The following is an 8,597-nucleotide window of genomic DNA, read 5'->3' as shown; positions in this document are numbered from 1 at the left end:
CATTAATTTAATAATTACTTTACATTACTCATTTATTTGCAATAATGATTTGAAAAACATTTATTTAACATTTATTTAATATTAATTTATTATTTACTTTAAATATTATTTTATATTAATTATTTCATTATAAGAGATGTTTTATCATTTTTCTGTTCTTATTTTGCTCTATAAAAATGCCGTTTTAATTGTGGCAAATTTCCGCGTCACGTATCTATATATATAAAGCTGATATATATATTATATATTATATAGATATGTATGTGTGATAATTATCAGTCGATTAAAGATGGATGAATTCACACACACATCACACATATATTATGTATCAGAACATTGAAACATATAATTTTATATTTAATAATGGTGATATCGTGTGAAAAGTGAATTACTATAATAAAGTGTGGATTAATAATATAATTGATCTATAAATATTTGGTATGTATACAATTATAAAAATTTTGTATAAATAGAAAACTCGTAACGTTTTGTTCCATTAGAAATAACTAATCAGCTTGTTTCCCGCTTTTCAGTCTGGAATCTACACGGCGATCATCTTCTCTCGTGTAAGCTCAGCGCCTGCACGGACATGTGCATGGTTCCTATTTGTGTGAGTATCCCTTCTATCTCTGCTTTTCAATTAGGCCGCGTTTCGAATCCCGCGCGACGTTCCCTCTCCCTACTCCCGCAAGTCTCGCCCCGCGTCGTCGCCATTTCGTTTGTCGCGTGCAGGCGTGCAGCTCTTGCTGCTCTTGTGCTCACTGCTCACCACTCTCACCAGTACTGTGTACGTAGCGTGTCGTGGATCATCGTTTGTCGATCATCGATTAAGTTCCAATAGCGTATATTACACTTGAAATCCGGCTCCACCGTGTCTGGAAAGGAGGACAAGCGATCGGCTCGTTTTCCGAAACTTTCTTAGAAAGTCGAGAAGGACGAGCGCAATCGCGAGGTGTCGAGACGAGACGACAATAAAGCGGGACACCGAGTATTCTCAGACCCGCAGCGAGAAGAGAACGTACGACGGAAAGCTCAGCCACGAGGCTTTCGCGCTATCCAGGCGAGTCATCTCCGTCGCGGCAGAGGCGGTTTTCGTATTCGGAAAATCCTTTAACGAGGATCCATTGGAAGGCAAGTCTGGTGCCAGCAGCAGCAGTTTGTAGACACGTGGCTCTGCGGACGTACGTATTTAACGTCGGTTTTAGTCAAATTTTGATGGCCTTTTTATGTATTATTTTCCGTTCTACGTGTGAGAGCTGCGTTCCATTCGGCGTTCGCAACGCTCTTGGAATCGTTCGTTGTTTGTCAAAGAAAGAAGGACAAACAAGGACATGTAAGACGTACACCAAGGATAGCCATATTGTCCTCGGATTAGAGGCAGGAGCCAATTAAATAAAGAAGAAGAAGAAGAAGTACACCAAGGATAGGTCATTTTTTATATCCGGCATTCGTGTATATATATCACGTTTTAGCTGCGTGCGACGTGGCTAAAGCCCCTTGCACAATTCCAGGCAACAGGCTGTTGGTTGATAGGCAAACGACTAGCGTTTACATTTGTGCAGTAAATGCTCTGAAGCGTTCTTCTTTTCTTTCTTCCTTTATTGAAACAACGGAGAAAAGGAATGCTTCGAAGTATTCGTAGCATTAAGTGGACCGCAGCTTATCACGCATTTTCCGTGCGATCTAATTGACTCGAACGTCAGTCTAATTTAAATTAACAGATCTGTGAAACCCTTCTTTCTTTACATTTTACCAAAATACGCATTTCGTAGCTATTTTATATATTGCATATTAAGTATTTTCATACATAACACTTTTGATTTTCATGCTTAGTTAGATATAAATGAGTGTATTGATCCTTGGATTTTTCATCTCCAGGTAGACCGCCATTGCTTCTCATAAAATTTCCGATTTTGCTGATATCCTTCGAAGATTGAGGATTGGAAAGAAATTGGAGGTTTGGAATTGACGTTATATTTGAGAGCTTTAAATTTCACTGCTGTGTGCATCTGGCAATTGCTTATCACATTTTGGTAAGTCCACTTGAAGAGTTAGACTCTATGTATTTTGATGGCTTTTAATACATGCAATTTTAATATATGCATCACATCACGCATCACGAATATGGGAGCATTGAGTTGGTATCCTATGGCTGAACATAAAGCGACAATACGTAAATTAGTGAAACAGTGTGTAAAAGCCGATTTGAAATGGAATTGTTTTTGTACCCAGAAGATACAAGAAGGCATTGGTAATGTTTACAATGAGATAATTTTTTGACAAATAATTTGTTTTTCAATGATTTATACATTCTTGCACTTATTAATGAAATTCATGATTTTTGCAGAAAACTATGATCAAGGGATGAAAATGCTCATAAAAATTGCTAAATATCCTAATGCTAAAGTATATTCGGACATGGAAGAAAAAGGCAAAGGAAAACGCTTGAAGAAACCAATAAAACATTTTGAATCGGACAAAGAAAATTTCGAAAAAAGACGAAAGTTGATACCACCAATACCAAAATTGTCGAGCAAGTCGCGGACGAATCGGCCATTGTCTGACACTGACACTGACAAAGTGGAGAAAATGGTAAAACGGTTATACATATATGTAGATGAAGTTTTAACATGTTTAGATAACAATAAATAACAACCGATTTTTTCTTATAAGAAATAAATGTTCGTGAAATATCGAAAAACAAAGATGATGATATACACTGTGAGGGAGTAAAACTCTCAAAAGAGAGTTCCTTTTGCGTACAGAAGTACGCAAATCAAAGCCTAATACAGCTACTTCAGAAGGGATATGCAATTCTCCAAAATTTTCTTTGAGTGCCAAAGGATGTAAAATACATAAAAAAAGTCATAGATGTGCTTATACCTCTGAAGGAGAAGTCACGTTAGAATCTCTAGCAGATGCAGTTTGTTATCTCAATGGTATGTTGATAATATCGTTGTTACTATTTTAGTAATAAAATTATATTATAATTGAAAATAAATGTTTTAATACACTATTACATTAGTTTGGCTCACAATATGGTTTATGCCAATTATATTATAGTAGAAACTTCACAAAATTGAGTTTATATTTGATTAATGTTTAATTTTTTAGAACAAATTTAATAACATTCTGTTTTTTATTACTTTCAGCTGAAATGTTATTATGTAAACAGGACTTGCGCAAAACGGACAAAAATTTAGAAAGTTTTTTAGAAACAGAGATGATGACGAAAAAACCTACAACTGAAAAACCTACTATAACTGCAGTGCATATTTTGGATGAATTTCCAATAACAAATCTGGACGATCTAAAAGAAATCGAACATAGACTAAAGAAAGACGAAACTTTTTATTCGGAAGTGGTAAGATATTTGATTCTTTCTCGAGCTCTCGATCTTCATATATATATATATATATATATATATATATAAACTATAATTTTATAAAATTTATAGGTCAATGCCCTACATTTATCAGTTATGGGAGAATCTGTTCAGAAAAAGGTCAATTCCGTTCTTCGGATGGTTCTGGACGATAAACTAGCAAGCCTTTTTAATTGGAAGGGTCAACGAGGAACCAAATTGAAGTTATCGAAGCGCCGAATAACCAAAGTAATGATCGGTAAGATTTTATATTATTTTACAGTTAATCTTTTTGCTACGGCTGATTTGCTACCATTACGCTGCACGGGAAAGCAAGCCACGAATATATACTTTGCCGCAGAGAGTCTAATTTGTCCATTTCTAATTTCCAATGTACATAAACTTTAATCTCGACTCTCGTTAACTTTAACTTATCTTTTCTTGCTATAATAATGTTATATTTTTTCTTACAGATGCGGTGACTAAGGAATTTCCAACAATAAACGAGACGATGTTTGGTAGAAAAGCGGGACCATGGCTAGCTCAGGCTACTTTTCGTATGAAAAAGTAAATATACATTTTAGTATTATATAAGATTTTTTTTGCAGATTTGGTTATGGTTATTATATAGATATATATCTATAAGTCAAAGATTTATAAGAAGTCATTGGACTGTACAGCATTAATTATATTTGTTCATTAATACTGATATATTTAACATTAACAGACACATCGGCAACAATAACGAGGCTTATTCAGATGACGACGATGATGACTCTGAAAACTGCAATAAGAGTAGTGATGAGAGCAATGAGGAAAAGAATGATGAGGAAAAAAATCTCCCATAAAGATATTTTTAGTATATGATAAATATATTAGACATGTAAGAAAGAAAAAAAAAATATATAACATAGACATATTATTTCGTGTAGAAATATATTAAAATTATATAATAAAAAAAATAAAATTTTTATTTTTTCAATTTTAATAAAGTACTTTGTTGTTTTAAAGCCTATCAATGAGCACATGCGAATACTAAGATAATACGAATACTAAGATTTTCATACAACTATATAATAATATAAATATATATAAAAAAACAATTTTTGGAAGATGTTGTTTTTCAAATATTAAAAAAATTTTTCTCTAATGTGAAAGAAATATTTATTCAAATCTTAAATTAACGTTTGTCAAACGTTAAAAAAACATTTTAGAACACGTTAAAATAGATGTTTTTGTAACATAAAAAAAACACTTTTTCAAACGTTAAAATAAACATTTCCAAACATTAAAAAAATGTCCTTTTAAACGTTAAAATAAACGTTTTTTTAACATTAAAAAAACACTTTTTCAAACGTTAAAATAAACGTTTTTAAACACTAAAAAAATGTCTTTTTAAACGTTAAAATAAACATTTTTTAAACATTAAAAAAACATTTTTCTTAAACGTTAAAATAAACGTTTTTGAACATTAAAAAAATGTTTTTTTAAATGTTAAAATAAATGTTTTTTTAATGAAAAAAATATGTGTTAACCCATGATTTTTAACATTTTTAAAAATGTTTTCAAAAATGTTTTCAAAATGTTCTTAAAAATATTTTTAAAAACATTTCTTTGCTGATTGGGGTCGCGCGCTTGATTTATATAGTGCGCTCGATGGCGCGTGCTGATTATATTTAATAATAAAATAAATGATTTTAATACAAAATATTATCTAATATTATCTAATTTATGTAACATGAAAAATATTGAAATAAATCAACGGAACGAAACGGGACGCGTCAGAAACGTGCTTAAGTTATGAAAAGTATGGTTTGTAAAAATGAAAATATAATAAAGCAAATAGTTTATGGGATTGAAAATAAGAAAAAAACAATCGTCAATTTTTATTTAACAAACGCCGTAACCTTTTTGAAAAAAATATTTTATTTAAATATTGTCAATATTTTATTTTAATCGTACTTAAATTAATATTACAAAAATTAAAATAATTTTTCTAGTCAGAATCGCTGCTATAATCGTATGCTTTATCAGACTCATCGTAATTTTCTTCGATATCGGTTACCTCGGACTCAGCATCTGTAAATTAGTAAACGTATAATACATTTGATTAGTTTATTAATGAAAAAAAGGCTGACAAATTTGCTTGCAATTATTTATTACCTGATTCATCATTTGGTTGAAAGGAGAGGGGAATGTATTATACACACCTATATAAAGCGAGGGAAACGTGTACACAAAGGTTACTTGGGTCAATTTATACCTGCGTTCACCGTCGACTAGTATACCTGCTCTTGATGGAACCAATAGTGTTATTCTTCGGTCTCAGAATATAATATTCTGCAGACTGCTTAATATTTTAAATAAACTATTAAATTACAAATATTTCAGAATTACATAAAAGCATTTTGCGGTCGAGCGTGCTATATAAATCAAGCGCGCGGCGCACCCTTCTATTGCCTGCTGACGGCGTTTGTTACATAAAAATTCTGACTGACTATGTTTTTCTTGTTTTAAATAATATTAACTAATTGTATGCAAAATTTTAGATTTTATAAAACACTTTCACCAACTAAAATTTTTCGATGACTTCAGCGCGCTGCTGACGCGTACCGTTGCAATATTTTGCTGACTGACCATACCCACATAGTTTGTTAGTTAACTTACTATCTACAAACTAATTTTCAGATTTTATAAAACAGTTGCGACATACATGTTTTTTTTACAAGTTTGGACCCGCCCCCGCGCCAGTTGCTAACGAAACTGGCTGACTGACGGCAAGCTATTGATGTACAACCGTTAAGGCTCAGTCACAATGAGAAAAATAAGGAATAAGATAAAGGAATAAGAAATAAGGGTGCAGTCCCATGCACAGCGAAAAATCGGAAACGACAAAAAGGGAACCGCAAAATGGAAATAGAGCATGCGCAGCTGCACAGCGCGTCGTCTGCTTATTCCGTTACTTTTTTTCAACTTCAGGCGTCCCATGCACGCTAAAAAATAGGAAAATTGAAGAAAAATCAGATCTTGTTAAAATCGGAAATGCTATTTAAAGGTAAAAAGTAATAAAATGTATTATTTATATAAAGAAAATAATTATTATTAAACATTTGTATAACAACTACACTCGAAATTACTAATTTTTCGGTTCTATGAAGAAAAATTGGTTAAAGAATGAGGTTAGAGTACCATTCCTTGTTGAAAAAGCTGCTCCATGGGACGCTAGAAATCGAAAAATAGAAACGGAAAGGTACGCAAAATTATATTGATTGAAAATTTAAGTTAAAAAAAATTTTTATTTATTCTATAAATATTCTGTAATAATAGTGTCAATTAAGGCTGATTTATAGAGGCCGTAACCGTTGATTTAAGCCGTAATCTTTAAGAAATTGACCAATCACAGTCGAATGTGAGAAGAACAATCGACTGTGATTGGTCAATTTCTTAAAGATTACGGCTTAAATCAACGGTTACGGCCTCTATAAATCAGCCTTTACCATTGTTTAGGTACGTGAATAATTCATAATGAGATCAAAAGTTTATTTGATGCTAATACTGCAAAAATGCAGACAGTTGCAACAAATGCCACAAACACCTTGGCAATCTGAAATAAATTATGAACAAATTAACAAGATGTACTGCCTTTATCTTTTACTAAAAAGAAAAGAACTTGTTAAACGAAGATTCTGGGTAAGACCCATATTTACAGAAGAAATGAGATTATTACAAGGGTTTAGCGATAACTTAATTATTGAAATGATGCATCGTGATGAAGAAAAATATTTTGATTTTTTCCGTATGCATTTGCAAAGTTTAAATGAATTACCCAGATAGCAAAATGTGTTCGTTCTGAGTACATATTGTACTCACGTTTATTAAAAACATGATGGCAAGAATAGACACAGATGCGGGCTCATATGTTGCTCAGAATGCAGACATGTTATGAAATCTATAAAAGTTTACAAAATAGTGACATAATGAACACATAAATGTTCAATGAAATACTGCATATTGTGTGCATATAAAGCTCAAGAAATGACAACAATTTTAAATATTTCATACTTAATAAAATTATTTAAAAACATGTAAATAAATAAGTAAGACATATCCAACAATTTATCAAAAATTGCTTCGCAGACCTCTGCACTATGTGATACCAGAGGTATCACTTAAGCTGATCTGCAGCAAAGAACATTGTAATTAGGCTTCTCACAAGCTCGCCTCTTATACTAGCGCGTGATGATTTTTGATTACGAGAAAGTGACGCGTGGTATAGCCGCGTCGCGGCAGCGTGCGGTACTAGCGCTCGCGGTAATTGTTGTAAAATTATTTCCACCAGGGTCAGCATGTGATTATCATGAGTTGGCTAAGTAACGTCAATATCTGAGCTCATATATTTCCTCATATACATGTTAACTTGTACTCATGATGTGTATCATCACAATATGATCACAAGACATACATCACATTTCGATCAATATCAGAAGATCATGACGTGATGAAATCTGATCATCAGGCATTGCTATCTGGGTATTTACTCTTATTGAACCACACATTACAAAACAGACTGTGGTGAGGACTCCCATACCATCTAGAACTCGTTTTGAAATCTGCATTCGCTATTTAGCTACAGGTGATAGCTTTCAGTCTCTTAGTTATGCTTTTCGAGTAGCACCAAATACAATATCTAAAATTATATCAGAAACTTGTCAAGTTATTTGGGATGTTCTGGCTGAAATAGTTTTTCCAGAACCAACAGAACAGTTGTGGTATCAGAAAGCATGTGATTATGAAGATTTGTGGGACTTTCCTAATTGCATTGGGTCTATAGACGGTAAACACGTTGTCTTACAGGTATTTATGAATTTAAAAATGACCAACTATACATATACTGTATAACAAATTATTATGAAAAAAATAAACAAAAATTTTATTTACAGGCACCATATAAGAGTGGTTCTACCTATTATAATTATAAAGGTCAACACAGTATTGTATTGCTTGCCATAACAGATGCAAATGGATTATTTACTGTAGTAGACATATATAGGAGCAGAAGGAAGACGTAGTGATGGAGGAATTTTTATGCACAGCGATCTTGGTATCAGTCTAAACAATAATGAAGTCAGTTTGCCTCCATCAAGACAATTAGAAGAAAATGGTCCAAATTTACCTTATGTGCTAGTTGGAGATGAAGCATTCGCTCTTACTAACTACATGATGAGACCATATT

The 8,597-nt window shown here is 32.5% G+C and overlaps 1 long non-coding RNA gene and 1 pseudogene across 1 annotated transcript in view; both read left to right on the top strand.

Annotated features, from left to right (window-relative positions):
• The first annotated feature begins 2,124 nt into the window (after positions 1-2,124).
• Positions 2,125-4,346, top strand: LOC139782578 (uncharacterized; annotated as a pseudogene).
• Positions 4,347-4,845: 499 nt separating this feature from the next.
• Positions 4,846-8,597, top strand: part of LOC139782580 (uncharacterized) — a 4,372-nt gene continuing 620 nt past the window's right edge. The window contains exons 1-4 of the long non-coding RNA XR_011720927.1: positions 4,846-6,419; positions 6,523-6,614; positions 6,872-8,218; positions 8,305-8,597. The exon at positions 8,305-8,597 is cut by the window's right edge and continues 620 nt beyond it. This is a non-coding gene — a long non-coding RNA (uncharacterized lncRNA). The remainder of the gene's footprint in view (positions 6,420-6,522; positions 6,615-6,871; positions 8,219-8,304) is intronic.

Source organism: Temnothorax nylanderi, unplaced genomic scaffold (genome assembly GCF_030848795.1).
Source record: "Temnothorax nylanderi isolate EJ_2023f unplaced genomic scaffold, tnyl_v1.0 TNYL_tig0425_pilon, whole genome shotgun sequence".
Classification (NCBI taxonomy): Eukaryota; Metazoa; Arthropoda; class Insecta; order Hymenoptera; family Formicidae; genus Temnothorax; species Temnothorax nylanderi.
The sequence above is the reverse complement of the archived record's forward strand: the minus strand, read 5'-3'. Positions and strand labels throughout refer to the sequence as shown.